The 24,580-nt window shown below is 36.9% G+C and overlaps 1 long non-coding RNA gene and 1 pseudogene across 1 annotated transcript in view; both read right to left on the bottom strand.

The window, feature by feature from the left end:
- The window catches only part of LOC133191020 (uncharacterized), a 70,836-nt gene that overhangs the window by 35,228 nt on the left and 11,028 nt on the right, over positions 1–24,580 (bottom strand). The window contains exons 2-3 of the long non-coding RNA XR_009721653.1: positions 11,365–11,424; positions 7,933–8,009 (exon numbers count right to left, since the gene is read on the bottom strand). This is a non-coding gene — a long non-coding RNA (uncharacterized LOC133191020). The remainder of the gene's footprint in view (positions 1–7,932; positions 8,010–11,364; positions 11,425–24,580) is intronic.
- LOC133191019 (uncharacterized) lies at positions 16,652–19,008 on the bottom strand (annotated as a pseudogene).

Raw genomic sequence — 24,580 nt, 5'->3', positions numbered from 1 at the left:
GCTTAACCAATCAAATGAACAGAACTTTAACCAATCAAATAGAAAAGACTAACTTAAAATACCTCCCTCTAACCCAAACCTTCTAACAGAAAATGATGACCCCACAAGCTAAATAGACCAACCTCCCACCGCCCTCTCCTAACACAAAATGACGTCAAGAAGCTTAACCAATCAAATCAAAAGAACTTTAACCAATCAAATACAAAAGACTAACTTAAAATACCTCCCTCTAACCCAAACCTTCTAACAGAAAATGATGACCCCACAAGCTAAATAGACCAACCTCCCACCGCCCTCTCCTAACACAAAATGACGTCAAGAAGCTTAACCAATCAAATCAAAAGAACTTTAACCAATCAAATACAAAAGACTAACTTAAAATACCTCCCTCTAACCCAAACCTTCTAACAGAAAATGATGACCCCACAAGCTAAATAGACCAACCTCCCACCGCCCTCTCCTAACACAAAATGACGTCAAGAAGCTTAACCAATCAAATGCAAAGAACTTTAACCAATCAAAAACAAACAGAATAACTAAAAAGACCCTCTTCTAACCAAACCCTCCTAACACCTAAAGGGAAGAATTTTCTGTGAGGTTGTACTTTTTAAGCACACACCAACTTAAAGTCCAGCCTCTCAGAAAATTCAGAGCCTAAGTCTACCCCTTAAACTACACCCTTCTGTCGCCTCTTACGACAAGCCCCTATTGGGCTGAGGATCTATTCTCTAAGTTCCTGATCCCCAAGGAGCTTAACCAATCAAATATAGGGAGACTAACTTAAAATACCTCCCTCTAACCCAAACCTTCTAACAGAAAATGATGACCCCACAAGCTAAATAGACCAACCTCCCACCGCCCTCTCCTAACACAAAATGACGTCAAGAAGCTTAACCAATCAAATCAAAAGAACTTTAACCAATCAAATACAAAAGACTAACTTAAAATACCTCCCTCTAACCCAAACCTTCTAACAGAAAATGATGACCCCACAAGCTAAATAGACCAACCTCCCACCGCCCTCTCCTAACACAAAATGACGTCAAGAAGCTTAACCAATCAAATCAAAAGAACTTTAACCAATCAAATACAAAAGACTAACTTAAAATACCTCCCTCTAACCCAAACCTTCTAACAGAAAATGATGACCCCACAAGCTAAATAGACCAACCTCCCACCGCCCTCTCCTAACACAAAATGACGTCAAGAAGCTTAACCAATCAAATCAAAAGAACTTTAACCAATCAAATACAAAAGACTAACTTAAAATACCTCCCTCTAACCCAAACCTTCTAACAGAAAATGATGACCCCACAAGCTAAATAGACCAACCTCCCACCGCCCTCTCCTAACACAAAATGACGTCAAGAAGCTTAACCAATCAAATCAAAAGAACTTTAACCAATCAAATACAAAAGACTAACTTAAAATACCTCCCTCTAACCCAAACCTTCTAACAGAAAATGATGACCCCACAAGCTAAATAGACCAACCTCCCACCGCCCTCTCCTAACACAAAATGACGTCAAGAAGCTTAACCAATCAAATCAAAAGAACTTTAACCAATCAAATACAAAAGACTAACTTAAAATACCTCCCTCTAACCCAAACCTTCTAACAGAAAATGATGACCCCACAAGCTAAATAGACCAACCTCCCACCGCCCTCTCCTAACACAAAATGACGTCAAGAAGCTTAACCAATCAAATCAAAAGAACTTTAACCAATCAAATACAAAAGACTAACTTAAAATACCTCCCTCTAACCCAAACCTTCTAACAGAAAATGATGACCCCACAAGCTAAATAGACCAACCCTACACCGCCCTCTCCTAACACAAAATGACGTCAAGAAGCTTAACCAATCAAATCAAAAGAACTTTAACCAATCAAATACAAAAGACTAACTTAAAATACCTCCCTCTAACCCAAACCTTCTAACAGAAAATGATGACCCCACAAGCTAAATAGACCAACCTCCCACCGCCCTCTCCTAACACAAAATGACGTCAAGAAGCTTAACCAATCAAATCAAAAGAACTTTAACCAATCAAATACAAAAGACTAACTTAAAATACCTCCCTCTAACCCAAACCTTCTAACAGAAAATGATGACCCCACAAGCTAAATAGACCAACCTCCCACCGCCCTCTCCTAACACAAAATGACGTCAAGAAGCTTAACCAATCAAATCAAAAGAACTTTAACCAATCAAATACAAAAGACTAACTTAAAATACCTCCCTCTAACCCAAACCTTCTAACAGAAAATGATGACCCCACAAGCTAAATAGACCAACCTCCCACCGCCCTCTCCTAACACAAAATGACGTCAAGAAGCTTAACCAATCAAATGAACAGAACTTTAACCAATCAAATACAAAAGACTTACTTAAAATACCTCCCTCTAACCCAAACCTTCTAACAGAAAATGATGACCCCACAAGCTAAATAGACCAACCTCCCACCGCCCTCTCCTAACACAAAATGACGTCAAGAAGCTTAACCAATCAAATGAACAGAACTTTAACCAATCAAATACAAAAGACTAACTTAAAATACCTCCCTCTAACCCAAACCTGCTAACAGAAAATGATGACCCCACAAGCTAAATAGACCAACCTCCCACCGCCCTCTCCTAACACAAAATGACGTCAAGAAGCTTAACCAATCAAATCAAAAGAACTTTAACCAATCAAATAGAAAAGACTAACTTAAAATACCTCCCCCTAACCCAAACCTTCTAACAGAAAATGATGACCCCACAAGCTAAATAGACCAACCTCCCACCGCCCTCTCCTAACACAAAATGACGTCAAGAAGCTTAACCAATCAAATCAAAAGAACTTTAACCAATCAAATACAAAAGACTAACTTAAAATACCTCCCTCTAACCCAAACCTTCTAACAGAAAATGATGACCCCACAAGCTAAATAGACCAACCTCCCACCGCCCTCTCCTAACACAAAATGACGTCAAGAAGCTTAACCAATCAAATCAAAAGAACTTTAACCAATCAAATACAAAAGACTAACTTAAAATACCTCCCTCTAACCCAAACCTTCTAACAGAAAATGATGACCCCACAAGCTAAATAGACCAACCTCCCACCGCCCTCTCCTAACACAAAATGACGTCAAGAAGCTTAACCAATCAAATCAAAAGAACTTTAACCAATCAAATACAAAAGACTAACTTAAAATACCTCCCTCTAACCCAAACCTTCTAACAGAAAATGATGACCCCACAAGCTAAATAGACCAACCTCCCACCGCCCTCTCCTAACACAAAATGACGTCAAGAAGCTTAACCAATCAAATCAAAAGAACTTTAACCAATCAAATACAAAAGACTAACTTAAAATACCTCCCTCTAACCCAAACCTTCTAACAGAAAATGATGACCCCACAAGCTAAATAGACCAACCTCCCACCGCCCTCTCCTAACACAAAATGACGTCAAGAAGCTTAACCAATCAAATCAAAAGAACTTTAACCAATCAAATACAAAAGACTAACTTAAAATACCTCCCTCTAACCCAAACCTTCTAACAGAAAATGATGACCCCACAAGCTAAATAGACCAACCTCCCACCGCCCTCTCCTAACACAAAATGACGTCAAGAAGCTTAACCAATCAAATGCAAAGAACTTTAACCAATCAAAAACAAACAGAATAACTAAAAAGACCCTCTTCTAACCAAACCCTCCTAACACCTAAAGGGAAGAATTTTCTGTGAGGTTGTACTTTTTAAGCACACACCAACTTAAAGTCCAGCCTCTCAGAAAATTCAGAGCCTAAGTCTACCCCTTAAACTACACCCTTCTGTCGCCTCTTACGACAAGCCCCTATTGGGCTGAGGATCTATTCTCTAAGTTCCTGATCCCCAAGGAGCTTAACCAATCAAATATAGGGAGACTAACTTAAAATACCTCCCTCTAACCCAAACCTTCTAACAGAAAATGATGACCCCACAAGCTAAATAGACCAACCTCCCACCGCCCTCTCCTAACACAAAATGACGTCAAGAAGCTTAACCAATCAAATCAAAAGAACTTTAACCAATCAAATACAAAAGACTAACTTAAAATACCTCCCTCTAACCCAAACCTTCTAACAGAAAATGATGACCCCACAAGCTAAATAGACCAACCTCCCACCGCCCTCTCCTAACACAAAATGACGTCAAGAAGCTTAACCAATCAAATCAAAAGAACTTTAACCAATCAAATACAAAAGACTAACTTAAAATACCTCCCTCTAACCCAAACCTTCTAACAGAAAATGATGACCCCACAAGCTAAACAGACCAACCTCCCACCGCCCTCTCCTAACACAAAATGACGTCAAGAAGCTTAACCAATCAAATCAAAAGAACTTTAACCAATCAAAAACAAACAGAATAACTAAAAAGACCCTCTTCTAACCAAACCCTCCTAACACCTAAAGGGAAGAATTTTCTGTGAGGTTGTACTTTTTAAGCACACACCAACTTAAAGTCCAGCCTCTCAGAAAATTCAGAGCCTAAGTCTACCCCTTAAACTACACCCTTCTGTCGCCTCTTACGACAAGCCCCTATTGGGCTGAGGATCTATTCTCTAAGTTCCTGATCCCCAAGGAGCTTAACCAATCAAATATAGGGAGACTAACTTAAAATACCTCCCTCTAACCCAAACCTTCTAACAGAAAATGATGACCCCACAAGCTAAATAGACCAACCTCCCACCGCCCTCTCCTAACACAAAATGACGTCAAGAAGCTTAACCAATCAAATCAAAAGAACTTTAACCAATCAAATACAAAAGACTAACTTAAAATACCTCCCTCTAACCCAAACCTTCTAACAGAAAATGATGACCCCACAAGCTAAATAGACCAACCTCCCACCGCCCTCTCCTAACACAAAATGACGTCAAGAAGCTTAACCAATCAAATCAAAAGAACTTTAACCAATCAAATACAAAAGACTAACTTAAAATACCTCCCTCTAACCCAAACCTTCTAACAGAAAATGATGACCCCACAAGCTAAATAGACCAACCTCCCACCGCCCTCTCCTAACACAAAATGACGTCAAGAAGCTTAACCAATCAAATCAAAAGAACTTTAACCAATCAAATACAAAAGACTAACTTAAAATACCTCCCTCTAACCCAAACCTTCTAACAGAAAATGATGACCCCACAAGCTAAATAGACCAACCTCCCACCGCCCTCTCCTAACACAAAATGACGTCAAGAAGCTTAACCAATCAAATCAAAAGAACTTTAACCAATCAAATACAAAAGACTAACTTAAAATACCTCCCTCTAACCCAAACCTTCTAACAGAAAATGATGACCCCACAAGCTAAATAGACCAACCTCCCACCGCCCTCTCCTAACACAAAATGACGTCAAGAAGCTTAACCAATCAAATCAAAAGAACTTTAACCAATCAAATACAAAAGACTAACTTAAAATACCTCCCTCTAACCCAAACCTTCTAACAGAAAATGATGACCCCACAAGCTAAATAGACCAACCTCCCACAGCCCTCTCCTAACACAAAATGACGTCAAGAAGCTTAACCAATCAAATCAAAAGAACTTTAACCAATCAAATACAAAAGACTAACTTAAAATACCTCCCTCTAACCCAAACCTTCTAACAGAAAATGATGACCCCACAAGCTAAATAGACCAACCTCCCACCGCCCTCTCCTAACACAAAATGACGTCAAGAAGCTTAACCAATCAAATCAAAAGAACTTTAACCAATCAAATACAAAAGACTAACTTAAAATACCTCCCTCTAACCCAAACCTTCTAACAGAAAATGATGACCCCACAAGCTAAATTGACCAACCTCCCACCGCCCTCTCCTAACACAAAATGACGTCAAGAAGCTTAACCAATCAAATGCAAAGAACTTTAACCAATCAAAAACAAACAGAATAACTAAAAAGACCCTCTTCTAACCAAACCCTCCTAACACCTAAAGGGAAGAATTTTCTGTGAGGTTGTACTTTTTAAGCACACACCAACTTAAAGTCCAGCCTCTCAGAAAATTCAGAGCCTAAGTCTACCCCTTAAACTACACCCTTCTGTCGCCTCTTACGACAAGCCCCTATTGGGCTGAGGATCTATTCTCTAAGTTCCTGATCCCCAAGGAGCTTAACCAATCAAATATAGGGAGACTAACTTAAAATACCTCCCTCTAACCCAAACCTTCTAACAGAAAATGATGACCCCACAAGCTAAATAGACCAACCTCCCACCGCCCTCTCCTAACACAAAATGACGTCAAGAAGCTTAACCAATCAAATGAACAGAACTTTAACCAATCAAATACAAAAGACTAACTTAAAATACCTCCCTCTAACCCAAACCTTCTAACAGAAAATGATGACCCCACAAGCTAAATAGACCAACCTCCCACCGCCCTCTCCTAACACAAAATGACGTCAAGAAGCTTAACCAATCAAATGAACAGAACTTTAACCAATCAAATACAAAAGACTAACTTAAAATACCTCCCTCTAACCCAAACCTTCTAACAGAAAATGATGACCCCACAAGCTAAATAGACCAACCTCCCACCGCCCTCTCCTAACACAAAATGACGTCAAGAAGCTTAACCAATCAAATCAAAAGAACTTTAACCAATCAAATACAAAAGACTAACTTAAAATACCTCCCTCTAACCCAAACCTTCTAACAGAAAATGATGACCCCACAAGCTAAATAGACCAACCTCCCACCGCCCTCTCCTAACACAAAATGACGTCAAGAAGCTTAACCAATCAAATCAAAAGAACTTTAACCAATCAAATACAAAAGACTAACTTAAAATACCTCCCTCTAACCCAAACCTTCTAACAGAAAATGATGACCCCACAAGCTAAACAGACCAACCTCCCACCGCCCTCTCCTAACACAAAATGACGTCAAGAAGCTTAACCAATCAAATGAACAGAACTTTAACCAATCAAATAGAAAAGACTAACTTAAAATACCTCCCTCTAACCCAAACCTTCTAACAGAAAATGATGACCCCACAAGCTAAATAGACCAACCTCCCACCGCCCTCTCCTAACACAAAATGACGTCAAGAAGCTTAACCAATCAAATCAAAAGAACTTTAACCAATCAAATACAAAAGACTAACTTAAAATACCTCCCTCTAACCCAAACCTTCTAACAGAAAATGATGACCCCACAAGCTAAATAGACCAACCTCCCACCGCCCTCTCCTAACACATAATGACGTCAAGAAGCTTAACCAATCAAATCAAAAGAACTTTAACCAATCAAATACAAAAGACTAACTTAAAATACCTCCCTCTAACCCAAACCTTCTAACAGAAAATGATGACCCCACAAGCTAAATAGACCAACCTCCCACCGCCCTCTCCTAACACAAAATGACGTCAAGAAGCTTAACCAATCAAATCAAAAGAACTTTAACCAATCAAATACAAAAGACTAACTTAAAATACCTCCCTCTAACCAAAACCTTCTAACAGAAAATGATGACCCCACAAGCTAAATAGACCAACCTCCCACCGCCCTCTCCTAACACAAAATGACGTCAAGAAGCTTAACCAATCAAATAGAAAAGACTAACTTAAAATACCTCCCTCTAACCCAAACCTTCCAACAGAAAATGATGACCCCACAAGCTAAATAGACCAACCTCCCACCGCCCTCTCCTAACACAAAATGACGTCAAGAAGCTTAACCAATCAAATGAAAAGAACTTTAACCAATCAAATAAAAAATACTAACTTAAAATACCTCCCTCTAACCCAAACCTCACGAAAAACTACCCTCTAATCGATCCCACTTAAAAGAAAATGATGACCTCAAAGCCGAATCTATAGAATATGCAGGACCTAAGCTGTACCTATCAACTACAACCCATGGCCATTTGGCAGGAACAAGTAGCCTTACCTTTATTAAAGTAGGGCAAATAACTGCTTTCAATTCCATTGTTGTCTGTTCTCAGGGACAGCAAGGAAGTTCTGATCCTGTTAATGACTTTAGGTCTCACACAAGGCAATATTTACATCATTTATTATAATAAAGCTTTTAACTAAATTAATGAAGTTATGAGACTTTCAGCAGATAATGACAAAAAAAAACAAGAGGCCCAAGGTCCTTAACGGTCACCTGAGTATAATACAACAATTTAGAAGTTAAATACACTGACAGATGAAGCTTTGTTGCCCTAAAGCAAAAGAAGTAAGGAAGATCAGGATCAAAAAAATAATTAGTCTAGTATTCAGTATCAACTCATAACTTAAGTTCTAATCTGTCCCCCACTTAACATTATCACCATGCAGACTATTAACAAACTAGTGCTTCTGTACTATTTTTTAACCCATATTAAGACCTCTAGCATTGACCTCTCTTATGGTCTTTGAAGAACTTTTCATAAGTTATTTTTGTCTCATTTTTATTTATCTATTACTTACAGGTCTGCCTGATTATTAAAACTAAGAAAGTACTTTTTGAATTATACGATAAACATTCTTGCATAATTATCTTATTCTATTAATCTTTCAAATACATTATTTACAGTGATTAATTATCAAAGGTGAATGGAAAAGGGAAATAACTTCTCTCAGTAGAATACAAATTAATAGAGCCCTGTCCAGGACCAGAATGCTTAGACAAATTGTCCAGATGTTCAAAAATCTGGTAGAAATACGCTTACTTATATCATTTAAACTTTTACTCAGTTTGCTTTCGATATGCCCAGAAGAAAAGAAGAATTTCACAGGTACAATGCATTTTCACTACAGATTCAACAAAGCCTTACCCTAACACCAGAACCCAAGACCAAAGGTCAAGAAATTTACAAATTTGGAAGAGTTACCCTCATCATCATAACTATGGACTTCAAAGAATTAAAACTTTTCCACTATATTATCAAAAGCCCCCCCCCCTTCCTTGTTTTGCCAGAACCCCTGACCCTAGGACCACAAGACTTAAAAATTCTGTTCGAAGCTCCCATCTTCATCATAGCTAAGCAATTTATTTATCAGCTCAACACTAAGGAGCAGACAGGATTAGTTAATGATTAATTAATAGAATTAATGCATTTTCACTATATAATCAATAGAGCCCCCCTCCCTCCTCAAGAACCCCAAAAACTGAGGCCATGTATTTAAAAATTTTGGAAGAGGCATCCTTGCCTATCATAATCATGCACTTAGTTTGTTTAAATAATCTCCAGTAGCAAAGAAGAAGATTTTCATAGAATCAATGCATTTTCACTATAAAATCAATAGAACACCGCCCTAACACCGGAACCCCTGACCCTGGGGCCATGAAATTCACAATTTTTAAAAAGGCATCCTTATGCATCATAACCATGCACTTAGTTTGTTAAAATAATCTCCAGTAGCAGAGAAGATTTTCAAAGAATCAATGCATTTTCACTATATAATCAATAGAGCCCCGCCCTAACACCAGAACCCCTGACCCTGGGGCCATGAAATTCATAATTTTTGAAAAGGCACCCTTATGCATCATAACCATGCACTTAGTTGGTTTAAATAATACCCAGGAGCAGAGAAGAAGATTTTCAAAGAATTAATGCATTTTCACTATATAATCAATAGAGCCCCGCCCTAACACCAGAACCCCTGACCCTGGGGCCATGGCTTTCACAATTCTGGAAGGGGTCCACCTCCTCATCATAACTAGGTACTTAGTTTATCACCTTAATGCCCAGGAGCAGAGGAGAAGATTTTCAAAGAATTAATGCATTTTCACTATATAATCAATAGAGCCCCGCCCTAACACCAGAACCCCTGACCCAGGGGCCATGGCTTTCACAATTCTGGAAGGGGTCCACCTCCTCATCATAACTAGGTACTTAGTTTATCACCTTAATGCCCAGGAGCAGAGGAGAAGATTTTCAAAGAATTAATGAATTTTCACTATATAGTCGATAGAGCCCCGTCGTAACACCAGAACCCCTGACCCTGGGGCCATGAAATTCACAATTTTGGAAGAGGCTCTCTTGCTCATCATAACTATGTACTTAGTTACTTTATTTAATACCCAGGAGCAGAGAAGAAGATTTTCAAAGAATTAATGAATTTTCCCTATATAATCAATAGAGCCCGGCCCTTACACCAGAACCCCTAACCCCGGGGCCATGAATTTCACAATTTTGGAAAAGGCACTCTTGCTCATCATAACTATGTACTTAGTTACCTTATTTAAGACCCAGGAGCAGAGGAGAAGATTTTCAAAGAATTAATGCATTTTCACTATATGATCTATATAGCCCCACCATGGGGCCAGAACCACTGACCCTGGGGCCATGAATTTCACAATTTTGGAAGAGGCACTCTTGTTCATCATAACCATGTACTTAGTTACTTTATTTAATACCCAGGAGCAGAGAAGAAGATTTTCAGAGAATTAATGCATTTTCCCTATATAATCAATAGAGCCCGGCCCTTACACCAGAACCCCTAACCCCGGGGCCATGACTTTCACAATTTTGGAAAAGGCACTCTTGCTCATCATAACTATGTACTTAGTTACCTTATTTAATACCTAGGAGCAGAGAAGAAGATTTTCAAAGAAATAATGCACTTCCACTATATGATCTATATAGCCCCACCCTGGGGCCATGAATTTCACAATTTTGGAAGAGGCACTCTTGTTCATCATAACTATGAACTTAGTTACTTTATTTAATACCCAGGAGCAGAGAAGAAGATTTTCAGAGAATTAATGCATTTTCCCTATATAATCTATAGAGCCCCGCACTAACACCAGAACCCCTGAGCCTGGGGCCATGAATTTCACAATTTTGGAAGAGGCACTCTTGCTCTTCATAACTATGTACTTAGTTACCTTATTTAATACCCAGGAGCAGAGAAGAAGATTTTCAAAGAAATAATACACTTTCACTACATGATCTATATAGCCCCACCCTGGGGCCAGAACCCCTGACCCTGGGGCCATGAATTTCACAATTTTGGTAGAGGGCTCAATGCTTATTACAATCATGCCAACAGTTTGACTGCTTGATGTCCAGGAGTAAAGAAGAAGATTTTTAAAGATTGCATGAATTTTGGTGGTTTTAGCCCCACCCCTCAGGCCCCAAGGGGGCAGGGACCATGAAATTCACAATTTTTGTTCCCCTTCACCCATAGATGCTATATGCCAAATTTGGTTGAAATTGGTTAAGCGGTTTCAGAGAAGAAGCTAAAAATGTTCAAATGTTAACGCACGACGCATGCCGACGGACGAGAACGGATAGCAATAGGTCACCTGACTGACTCAGGTGACCTAATAAAGATTAATGCTCAAACAACAAAGTAGATTGGAGAAAAAATTGACATTAAACATACTTACCCTAGAATAAATGTGAATTTCACAGACTACACACAATCCAAGAACTTGCATCATGCACACCTGAAAAAAAAATCCCCTCAACTTATTATATAAACAAATTCTTCATATACTAGTGCACCAGATTTTATTTTTGCCTTTAATGGATGACAAGCTTATTCAGAGAATTGGTGTCCCCTGTTTAAGTAAAAAAGACAAGGGTGGAAGAACTAGAGAGTTTGTATATGGAGAAAGAACTAGAAATATGTACATAGGACATGAATGCCCGCTGAGGGTATATTAGTAATGCAACATGTAAATTTGTATTAGTGTATGAAATTTGATGAGAATATCTTGAATAGTTTCTTTAAAATTGAAATTGAAATCTAAAAAGTTGGATATAGATGATAAATTCTCACCAAATTATGTATAAGTGCATAAACTTACATAAATATATCTTAAATGGTTTCTTTTAAATTAAGCGAAATGCAAACCTAAGAAAAGTGAGGTCAAGGTCAAAGGAAAGTTCAAGGTCAAATGTTTTTGATACAGTTGAATACTTCTCACAAATACATATCAGCATATTTAAGTTTGATAAAAATATTTTGAATGGTTTATTTAAAACTGAGCTAAACACTAATTTAAAGTAAATGAAGTTAAGGTCAAAGGAAAGGTAAAAAAATGTTGATGCAGTGGAAAAGGTTACATCAGTATATATTAGCATATGAAGTTTAATAAAAAAAATACAATGTTTTCTTTAAAACCTGAGTTAAACACAAATTGAGACAAGAGGCCCATGGGCCACAACGCTCACCTGAGTCAATATGGCCCTGCTGTTCTTCGTCAGCAGATTTCATCTCCTATATTTCTCCTATATATTCATATATAAAGCTTGATCGCCTGTTCTAGGCATAACCTACCCCAAGGTGCCATGTTTTGAATGAAATTGAATATAAACCTTCTGAGGATGCTTCTATCTTCATATAACTAATCATGATTTTGCTGTTCTTTAAAACAGAATTTTAAATATGTCTAACACCCTACCCTGGGGGGGGGGATATTTGAACAAACTTGATTGTACACTACCTGAGGATGCTTCCATATCAATATGACTGATCATGGCTTTGTTGTTCTTGAGATTGAAGAAGATTTTTAAAGATATTTCCTGTATATGTTCTATTGTAAAACTTTGATCCCCCATTATGGCCCCACCCTACCACTGGAGGATGCCTTAAACTAGCTTGAATCTACAATATTTGGGGAAGATTCCATATCAATATGACTAATTGTGGCTTTCTTGTTCTTGAAAAGAAGATTTTTAAAGATTTTCCCTATATATTCCTATGTTAAACTTTGATCCCCCATTGTGGCCCCACCCTTCTCCCGGGGGTCATGATTTGAACAAATTTGAAGCTACACTACTTGAAGATGATTCCATATCAATATGACTAATTGTGGCTTTGTTGTTCTTGAGAAGAAGATTTTTAAAGATTTTCCCTATATATTTCTATGTAAAACTTTGATCCCCCATTGTGGCCCCACACTACCCCCGGGGGTCATGATTTGAACAAACTTGAATCTACACTACTTGAGGATGATTCCATATCAATATGACTAATTGTGATTCTGTTGTTCTTGAGAAGAAGATTTCTTTTCTATATATTCCTATACAAAACTTTGATCCCTCCTTGTGGCCCCACCCTACCCCCAGGGGTCATGATTTGAACAAACTTGAATCTACACTACCTGAGGATGATTCCATATCAATATGACTAATTGTGGCTCTGTTGTTCTTGAGAAGAAGATTTTTTAAGATTTTCCCTAAATATTCCTATGTAAAACTTTGATCCCCATTGTGGCCCCACCCTACCCCCGGGGGTCATGATTTGAACAAAATTGAACCTACACTACCTGAGGATGATTCCATATCAATATGACTAATTGTGACTCTGATGTTCTTGAGAAGAAGATTTTTTTTCTATATATTCCTATACAAAACTTTGATCCCCCATTGTGGCCCCACCCTTCTCCCGGGGGTCATGATTTGATCAAACTTAAATCTACACTACCTGAGGATGATTCCATATCAATATGACTAATTGTGGCTTTGTTGTTCTTGAGAAGAAGATTATTAAAGATTTTCCCTATATATTCCTATGTATAACTTTGATCCCCCATTGTGGCCCCACCCTACCCCCGGGGGTCACGATTTGAACAAACTTGAATCTACACTATGTAATGAAGGTTTCACAGAAGTATAAGCTTTTCTGGCTCAATGGTTCTTGAGAAGAAGATTTTTAAAAGATGACACCAAATTTTCACCAATTCTTAATTATCTCCCCTTGGAAGAGGGCGTGGCCCTTCATTTGAACACTTGAATCCCCTTCACCCAAGGATGCTTTGTGGCAAGTTTGGTTGAAATTGGCCCAGTGGTTCTGGAGAAGAAGTCGAAAATGTGAAAAGTTTACAGACGGACGGACAGACGGACAGACAGACAGACGGACTACAGACAAAATGTGATCAGAAAAGCTCACTTGAGCTTTCAGCTCAGGTGAGCTAAAAAGTAAGGTCAAAGGTCAAAGGAAAGGTCAAGGTCAAAAAATATTGATGCAGTTGAATACTTTATATCAGTATGTATCAGCATATGAAGTTTGACGCTAATTTAAGAAAAGTGAGCCAAGGTCAAAGGAATTGTCAAGGTCAGAAAATGTTGAAGCAGTTGAATAGCTCTCATCAGTACAGTCCCTCAGATGTTCTACTTTCTCACTTGAACGGTGAGCGAACGCAGAGCGAATGGTGAATGAATGCAGAGCGAACGGTGAATGAACGCTGAACAAACGCTGAACGATGTGTGAATGCTGAACGCAATTTGGTGAACGGTCGGTGAACAGTGAGCAAACGCAGAAGGCAAACGGACAAAAAATTCGAGCACAAAATGAACAGTGAATGATCTGTGAATGCAAGATAAACGATTTATTCGGAATGTCTCTGATCTTTGCCTTGCATTGCATGCATTCTTCTTTATTCTATTGTTAGGTGCAAAAACATCAATACATCTCGTAAATAAATTAATTTTGGAGTGCCAACATTAGCATACTATGTTAAAAATGGTTCTAAACACTTCCAGAACAAATAATTAAATAAATAAATAAATCATTAAATAAATAAATGTTTCCACATTATCATGAGAAAATGCACATTAAGTACGCCTATTAATTGTGTTTCTTACAATATTTTCAGCACATATACATTATGTTTAAATTAAGCTGTTTAGTCACAAAAGATTTATTGCTGTTACACATCGATATTAATACAAAATTCTGTAGTCAAAGTAGAGAAATTACAAGGATATGTGTGTTTCCATAAGGAGGTGATTCCATGTAAAATAAAGTGCCCCGCCACAGCATGATACGCCCGTCAAATATTGTTCAATTGTCATAAACAGTTTAGAGTGCAAGAAAATCATGTCAACCTTGACACAAAGATTTCAATGATTTTTGCATTCCTCGTAATATTTGTTTATACATCTTCTGTGGTGTAGGCATTAATTATAACATATATAACATTATAGATCTTCAACTGGTTGTGTAACACAACTTGTGTTAAAGCTTGACAAATGCCCATCTGCAGCCCCCCCCCCCCCTTCCACCTTTCAGATTTGTGAGACAGAAAGAAAATTGAGTGTAAACATACCTACCCTGAAATACACGTGGGTTTCACATGTTGACAAACAGCTTACACACCATCCAGGAAGTTGCATCATGCGCATCTAAAAAAAGAGTTCCCTGTAATTCAGTGGCACAATTCTGCTAAAAATACGATATTCCTAGTACATGAGTCCAAAATTAAAACTGTAGACCTAAAAAAAGTTGCCGAAAATGAAAAAAGAAAAAGAAATTGTCTCTATATATATAGAACTACAATTGACTAAGTTCATTTTGATTGGCTATTTCCTTGCGTAAGACCTTTAAGACAACTAAAAGTTAATGAAATTAAATGAAATTTGCATAAAATGTCTCTTAATTATTTATCTTTCATATACCAGTGCATCAAAATTTATCTTTGTCCTTAAGGGATGAAAAATAGGAGATAACTCTTCCTAACAGATTATTGAATTTTAGGCTAAATTTCTATACAAATTCATCTACAGTATATTAATTTCAAAACTTAAAAAAAATCTTATGAGTTAATTATTGAGAAAAAAATTTGGAATGAAATGCAAGCTGAAATGTTGGGGTTTTTGGCTATCTGCTTTAAAGTTTTTTCATCTCTAATTAATAAGCTCTAATTACCTAAACAACAGGAAGTTTACTGATTTATAAGGAATTAATTAGCAAAAAATTGAAAATCTTAATTCTAAAACAAAGTCAGAGACTGGAAAAAATGGTGTCAAAAGAGACTTCAATAATGTACCTTGGAGCTTTGATAACAGTGATCACTGATTAATGGCTGGCGATTAAGATAAGGGGTTCTTTAGCAGTGGGGGGTGATGAGGCTTTTCCATCAGTCATCAAAGAATGGAGTTTCTCTTAGAAGACCAGGCAGCTCTAAAATAAATAAACAACACAAAAGTTTACAATACTTAAAAATGTGCACCACATACAATAGCATATATTACTAGAAAAAGTCTACAAGTGTACAGTTAAATAATAATCATGCCAAAAAAGGGACCAAAATGGTTGCATCAACATCAATACAAAAAAGGAAGTGTTCCTCACAACAAAGGCCAGAAGAATACAGGGACCACCAGCCCAGTCCAATTTCTAGTTCCCATAAGAAGACTAAGTAAAGAAGAGTTTCGGGACATTGTACAGCCACAGGAAAATGGAATGTTCGCAGTTACAGATGCCAAGAGCCGAAGCAGTGAGATGAAGATTTTGCGACCCGGGCCAAGTGAAGTCCAGCCTGTAGACTCCTACATGGAAGCTGTGTCAGATGACCCGAATTCAAAATTATACAAAGTACTTCACCAAGAAAAGACTGCTAAATTGTGGAACCATGCATTTAAAGAACACTCACATAAGTTTCCAGACTGTGACGGTTCACTGGACTGGAATCAGCATGGGGAGGAAAAACGAGGCCTGGCATGGATCCTTTCCATCCGATGTAAGAAGTGCCACTATACCAGTCACCGAGAAAAGCTTTACGAAGAGGTGAGGAGATCTGGAAGGGGCCGAAGAGCTGCACAGCTAAATGTGGCCATGGCTGTCGGTCATCTGGGTACTAGTCTTACAACAGAGGGTATGCGTGGTATGCTTCTTGGTGCAAATATTGAACCAGCATCAGCCGCCAACATGCAACAGACCTGCAACAAAGTGGGGAAAATTATCACCAAAGTAAATAAAAACAGCACGAAGAAAATAAGGCAGAACATTCAAGAACTTAATGAAAAATGTGGACTTCCTGATACCCCTATCAGAGCGGAAGGAGATGCTCGGTATAATAATGCCACCTTTAATGCCATTGGAAAAACCCCATTCCAAGCTGCCACCCAAGTGACTTATACCGTAAGTGAAAATGTAACTCAGAGGAAAAATGTTCTGGCAGTGTTCTGTGGGAACAAACTATGCAAGAAAGGCACACACCTACGAAGCAAAGGAAAGGAAGTTACCTGCCCAGGACACGAAGACTGCACTGCAACCATTCCTCCGGAGACCACCATTGGAGATGAGAAGAGATGGGCTGCAAACTGTATCAGGGAGTTACAAAGTGATGACCGTCCACTCGTCATTTCCCATTTCACCAGTGATGGAGACAGTGCCGCTGCATCTGGCACATCTGTAAAACAAGGACATGTGATTGAAAACCTTAAAGACTTGCGTCACTTCTTTGACTCTCAAAGAAAACAGACAGCGAAGGCTCCATTCAGCAGTCACATGTTTCCGGGAAGAACCAAAGCCATAAGAGAATCCATGCAGAGAAGATTTGCCTTAGACTTGAAGCTTCGATGCAGGACAGAGTACGAGAATTGCTACAAACACTACTCCGGAGACTTACCTTTGATGAAGCGGGCTATGTCTACTGCTGTTGGTTCCATCATAAGCTGCTACCAAGGACAGTGCGGAAAGTCCTGTCAACTTCATTCCTTTTCCTGTCGTGGACTGAAAAGCAATAAGTGGAAATCTTCAGTGTTGCCTAGTGACTTTGAATTAAACATGACAGAAGATGACAAATGTTTGTTAAAAGACTGTATAAATTTGACTTTAGGACCAAGTAATCTTGACAGAATTAAAATTCATACTTGTACACAAAAATCTGAATCTGTGAATAGGGCATATTTAAAATCAAATCCAAAATGTATTACAAGTAGTAGAAATTTTGAAAGTAGAATACATAAAGTTGTGCACTCACTGAATAGGGGTCATGGAAACTCAACATTGGAACTTTGTGAATCTGTAGGGGCACCTGTTGTAAAAGGAAGTAGAGTTGTCCATCATCTAAAACAACAACAAAATAGGCAAAATTACTTTAAAATGAAACAAAAACTGTTAAAATATAAATCTCAAAGAAAATACTATAGATCTAAAAGATATCAGCTGTACGATAAAAAATCTAAAGACACTTACTGTAAATCACTAACAGATCCAAAATTAAAAAGGAGGTTGTAAGATTGTAAAAGGGGGGGGGGGGGGGCATTGATGCTGTGTATTTAATTTAAATGTATAAAATTTGTATGTAATAAATATTTTGTGAATTGACTTACATGTAATAATTGTTGCTATGTATTATTATGCACTGAATCTATTCAACTGTGTAAATTGGGAAAATGTGGATATGTAAATGATGTATAATTGCATATGTAAAATGTGACATTTTCTTATACGAGGGAGTCTGTGCATGTAAATATGTTTTATTCTTAATTATTCATCTAATTAAAATTATTTTAATTAATAATCTTGTTTTTCTTACCTGTCTGATGAACACAACAAAGGTTACAGAGGTGATTGGTAGAAATACGGGTATATGGGTGTTGAAACTCTCCGTTGATGACCAGACTGCATGCCGCATTGTATATCCGCCATTTTTTATCTTTAAAAGGGGAGACTACTCCTGAAATCAAAGAAATTGTAGTCAAAATGAGAGTTACCTGTTCCTCTTTAGGTCTCACACAAGGAAATAATTTCACTATATGTTACTATGTAGCTTTAATTAAATTAATTAATTAATTAGACTCTCAGCAGATAATTCATGAAAGAGAAAATAAAGATTAATGCTGAGACAAAAATTTGAGATCAGAAAAAATACGCCTTATGCGGCTTTTAAGAAAGAAAATTGAGTGTAAACATACCTACCCTGAAATACACGTGGGTTTCACATGTTGACAAACAGCCTACACACCATCCAGGAAGTTGCATCATGCACATCTAAAAAAAGAGTTCCCTGTAATTCAGTGGCACAATTCTGCTAAAAATATGATATTCCTAGTACATGAGTCCAAAATTAAAACTGTAGACCTAAAAAAAGTTGCCGAAAATGAAAAAAGAAAAAGAAATTGTCTCTATATATATAGAACTACAATTGACTAAGTTCATTTTGATTGGCTATTTCCTTGCGTAAGACCTTAATCAGAGATCCTCTAACAGAAATGATTGAGACAGCTAGCCTTCCTACACTGAACTCATTAATTAATCTTTAACTGGATGCATGTACAGTCATTACTCCCAATGGATGAATGGATCTATACACACTATCTGCTTTGTAGTGCAATAAAAATGCATATTTATGTCATTCTGATATTAAATTTGAAAACAAAGATTTTTTTTTTTTAATTTGTTACAAACATTTATAAAAAGAAAAAAACTTGTGTAATCTTGATGCAATATTTTTAATAAGGTTCCTGCATTACTCTTAGATTTGTAGGGACTATCTACCATAATTAAAACATTTTTTTTGAATACTTGATTATTTTTAGATTTAATGTCAGACTGGTTTTAATCTGCAATTCATACAGACAATGGGCATGCTGATTCCAACCCCCCCCCCCCCAGTATAATTAGTTTTAATTATATTATACAATATCAATTAGTTTATCATACAATATCAAATTAATTTATTATACAATATCAAAGAAGTTTTAATTACTGTTCACCAAATTCAAGTTAGGCTAGCTAACTATTTAATCCAACAGGGAAAAGACAGTTTTATTTTTAAATTTCACTTAAATTAAAGGTCACAGTGACCTTGAAATAGGTCGCAACACACCTTCTACCTAAGATGCATAAATTGGCCAAGTTTGATGATTCTAAGTCTAATAATTTTCTAGTTATGAGCCGGACAGGATTTTTCCATATTTGGCCATAGCATCTTAATTAAAAGTCAGAGCGACCTACTTTTAGTGCGCAACACACCTTCTACCCAAGAAGTATTAGCTGACAAAGTTTGATAATCCTAGGCCTAATAGTATTAAAGTTATGAGCCGGACACGAGAAAAGCTAACAGACAGACAGACGGACAGACAGACGGACATGTCAACACCATAACATAATACGTCCCGTCTAAAGACGCGCGTATAATAATAGAAAAATCACAATTTAAAATATTTTACAAAGGTCTGTGGCTGTGTTACATAAATACACAGGTATTCTAAAATGTTCATGCAATTATATTTTATGTGACATTTTTTTTTAACGATTTTTTAGCAGTGAGACTTCTACTTTTGACACCCCCCCCCCCCCTCCCCATCATGAATGTGGACAAGAGGATACAAAGAGGCATTCATATTATTTGTGATATATTTGAATTTCAGTAAATAATATTTTAGTAATATGCTGTCATACGTATATATAAACAAATTATACACAGAGAGAGAGAGAGAGAGAGAGAGAGAGAATTCTGTCTTAGCCCCCCAAATGCATGTACCTGTATCAAGCAAAGATTTCTTAGTTCTATTTTTTTTTAAATATATCAGGCAGTGTAAAAACCAATTCTTTATCAACAAATCAATTTGTCCTTCCGTCACACTTTGCGTTTAGCTCTGTTCAAAGCTCAGTTTCAAAGAAACTATCCAAGATATTTTTATCAAACTTCATATGCTGATAGATATTGATGAGAGCTATGCAACTGCATCAACTTTTTTTGACCTTGACCTTTCTTTTGACCTTGACCTCACTTTTCTTAAATTAGTGTTTAGCTCAGTTTTAAAGATACCATTCAAGGTAGTGTTAGGCCAACATTTTTTTATTTTCTGTTTTACGGGAATTTTTTTTCAAAAATTTGAGTCGGGGGGTAGAAATAAAAATAAAAATAAAAGCTTGAAATTTAAGCAGTCGGTCAGAAAAATAAAAATAAAATGAAAAAATGCAATGAAAATTTTTATTTTTAATTAAGGATGGAATTTTTTTTCTATGACCTTAATTTGTTAGGAAACAAGAGGCCCAAGGGCCACATCGCTCACCTGAGCACTGTGGCTAGGAAAAAGGAAAAATCAGTTTAGTATTGAAAAGCTTAAATGCATAAGTGGTCCCAACCTATCCCTAAAAAGGGAGTGGGGGGGGGGGGGGGTCATGATTTGAACAAACTTGAATCTACACTATATGAAGATGCTTCCGTATAAATATGACAAACCGTGGCTCTGCTGTTCTTGAGATTTTTAAAGATTTTTCCTATATATTCCTATGTAAAACTTTGATCATTCATTGTGGCCCCGCCCTACCCCCGGGGGTCATGATTTGAACAAACTTGAATCTACACCACCTGAGGATGCTTCCATATAAATATGACCAATCATAGCTTTGCTGTTCTTGAGAAGAAGATTTTTGAAGATTTTTCCTATATATTACTATGTAAAACTTTGATCGTCCAATGTGGCCCCACCCAACCCCCGGGGGTCATGATTTGAACAAACTTGAATCTACACCACCTGAGGATGCTTCCAAATAAATATGACCAATCATAGCTTTGCTGTTCTTGAGAAGAAGATTTTTGAAGATTTTTCCTATGTACACCTACATGTATGTTAAACTGATCGTCCATTTTGGCCCCACCCTACCCCCGAGGGTCATGATTTGAACAAACTTGAATCTACACCACCTGAGGATGCTTCCATATAAATATGACCAATCATAGCTTTGCTGTTCTTGAGAAGAAGATTTTTGAAGATTTTTCCTATATATTCCTATGTAAAACTTTGATCGTCCATTGTGGACCCACCCTATCCCCGGGGGTCAAGATTTGTACAAACTTGAATCTACACTATATGAGGATGCTTCCAAATAAATATGACCAATCATAGCTTTGCTGTTCTTGAGAAGAAGATTTTTGAAGATTTTTCCTATGTACACCTATGTTAAACATTGATCGTCCATTGTGGCCCCACCCTACCCCCGGGGGTCATGATTTGAACAAAATTGAATCTACACCACCTGAGGATGCTTCCATATAAATATGACCAATCATAGCTTTGCTGTTCTTGAGAAGAAGATTTTTGAAGATTTTTCCTATATATTCCTATGTAAAACTTTGATCGTCCATTGTGGCCCCACCCTATCCCCGGGGGTCATGATTTGAACAAACTTGAATCTACACTACCTGAAAATAATTCCACATGAGTTTCATCTTTCCTGGCCCACTGGTTCTTGAGAAGAAGATTTTTCAATAATGCCATTAATTTTTTGCTATTTCGTAATTATCTCCCCTTGGAGGAGGGCGTGGCCCTTCATTTGAACAAACTTGAAACCCCTTCACCCAAGGATACTTTGTGCCAAGTTTGATTGAAATTGGCCCAGTAGTTCTGGAGAAGAAGATGAAAATGTGAAAAGTTTACGACAACAACGACGCCGACGACGCCGCCGCCGACGACAGACAACGGACAAATTTTGATCAGAAAAGCTCACTTGAGCCTTCGGCTCAGGTGAGCTAAAAAGGGTTATATGAAAAACTTATGTGTACAAAACACAAAATTGGTACGTTAATGTATCAATGAACTATTTTAAATTTAATTTTCTCTTAGATATTTGGGGCATGGGGTGCATTTCTAGTATGAACAGCTTGCAGTTTCTAATATTAATGAAAATCAAACATACAAATCTATAGTCTTCTCTGTCGTCAAATACATGTATCATAGTGTCACCACAGTAAAACTTATAGGACTTATGTCACACGGTCACACCCCTCATAAACTTTTTAGAATCTTTTATTTTTCGGTATTCAGCAAGTTACAAGATCTGAGGATTTTGGACTAGCTCTGGCAAAGTTATGGCAAAAATACAGTGAGACATTCAATGGATCAGCTAAAATAAATTAATTCACAGAATTGCACGTGAGACATGATAAAAAGAAAAGTTGTATAATATTTTTGCAATGCAATTCAAATTAATACATATGTAGGTGGAAAAAAGTACCCCAATCTCTCTATTGAAAACACATTCAAACTTCCTCAATGTGTAGTAGGTTTGATCTCTTTTTATCCTTATATTTTTCTTTCTGAGCATGCTAACTTTCAACATAATTGTAGAAAATATGTACATCTTTCCCATAGTATACATATGTAAAATGCACATGACAATATTCTGTTTACTGCAGAATTCAAAAATTTAGTGGTTGAAACTGGTTCTATAATCCACAACTTTTGAATGAAAAAAAGGAGGCAGGTCTTGAATTTAAATAATATTTGTAAGGGCGTATCATTTACAACTATACTTTTCCCTAGTGGTAAAAATGCTGTTTTACTAAACAAGAGACATAATTATACACTATATCAGCTGTTATTAATAGCTGATGTGCATTAATTTGTTATATAGCATGCAAAATTCCATAAAATGATAAAAAAGGAAATAATGTCTTGTATCAATCAAACATATATTTTCGTAAGTAATTTTGAATTCCAATATTTGTCATTAAAACGGGTGAAAGTTGTGACTCGAATTTCCTCAGTCACGCCACTTTCTATCAGTTCTACAGTGTTCTGTTCTGTCCTTAATTGTAAGAGAAAACACTATTGTCTTAAAATTAAGTTTAAAAAAATCTTCAAGACGTATTTCAATGTATTGAAGCAACTGTCAAAGATAATACATACTCAAAACCTTTCAAAACAAGCGGTTGACATGACAGAACCTTAATTTCCACATGGCCCTCTGCATGACATTTGATCAAGATTACTGTTTCGTCTATTTCATTCAATCTTTCATTAAAAGTTAATCTGAAAATTATACTTTTTCTAATATATGACATTGACATGTCACTTTTTTAAATGACTTTAAAAATATATGAAACCCTCCGATTCTGACATTTTGGCGCTATGCTGTGCAGTGACACTTCGAATACTGTGATTGGATAAATATATTTACCTCTGCCAATGACAAATAGCATTTTGAAAGAATGTGAAAAGTTTATTTATATTTCTTTTATTTTTTCAGTGACTATAAATAAACTATCGGCGGGAGAAATAAAAATAAAACTTGAATTAGAGACTTTTATTTTTATTTCATCTTAGCCCAAATTAGGGTCGGCGCTCCCGTAAAACAGGATATAAAAAAATGTTGGCCTTATCAAACTTCAAATGCTGATACATACTGAGGAGAACTATTCAACTGCATCAACATGTTTTGACCTTGACCTTTCCTTTGACCTTGACCTCACTTTTCTTAAATTAGTGTTTAGCTCAGTTTTAAAGATACCATTCAAGGTAGTGTTATCAAACTTCAAATGCTGATACATACTGATGAGAACTATTCAACTGCATCAACATGTTTTGACCTTGACCTTTCCTTTGACCTCAAACTTCATATGCTGATACATACTGATGAGAGCTATTCAACTGCATCAATATTTTTTCACCTTGACCTTTCCTTTGACCTTGACCTCACTTTTTTCAAATCAGTGTTTAGCTCAGTTTTAAAGAAACCATTCATAATATTTTTATCAAACTTCATATGCTGATACATACTGATGTAACCTTTTCAACTGCATCAACAATTTTTGACCTTGACCTTTCCTTTGACCTTGACCTCACTTTTCTTAAATTAGTGTCAAACTTCATATGCTGATACATACTGATGTAAGCTATTCAACTGCATCAATATTTTTTCACCTTGACCTTTCCTTTGACCTTGACCTCACTTTTTTCAAATCAGTGTTTAGCTCAGTTTTAAAGAAACCATTCATAATATTTTTATCAAACTTCATATGCTGATACATACTGATGTAACCTTTTCAACTGCATCAACAATTTTTGACCTTGACCTTTCCCTTGACCTTGACCTCACTTTTCTTAAATTAGTGTCAAACTTCATATGCTGATACA

The sequence above is a fragment of the Saccostrea echinata genome, unplaced genomic scaffold, assembly GCF_033153115.1.
Source record: "Saccostrea echinata isolate AGI-Se365-2 ecotype Australia unplaced genomic scaffold, CSIRO_AGI_Sech_v1 ptg000023l, whole genome shotgun sequence".
Lineage (NCBI taxonomy): Eukaryota > Metazoa > Mollusca > Bivalvia > Ostreida > Ostreidae > Saccostrea > Saccostrea echinata.
This window is presented reverse-complemented; position numbering and strand designations above follow the sequence as displayed.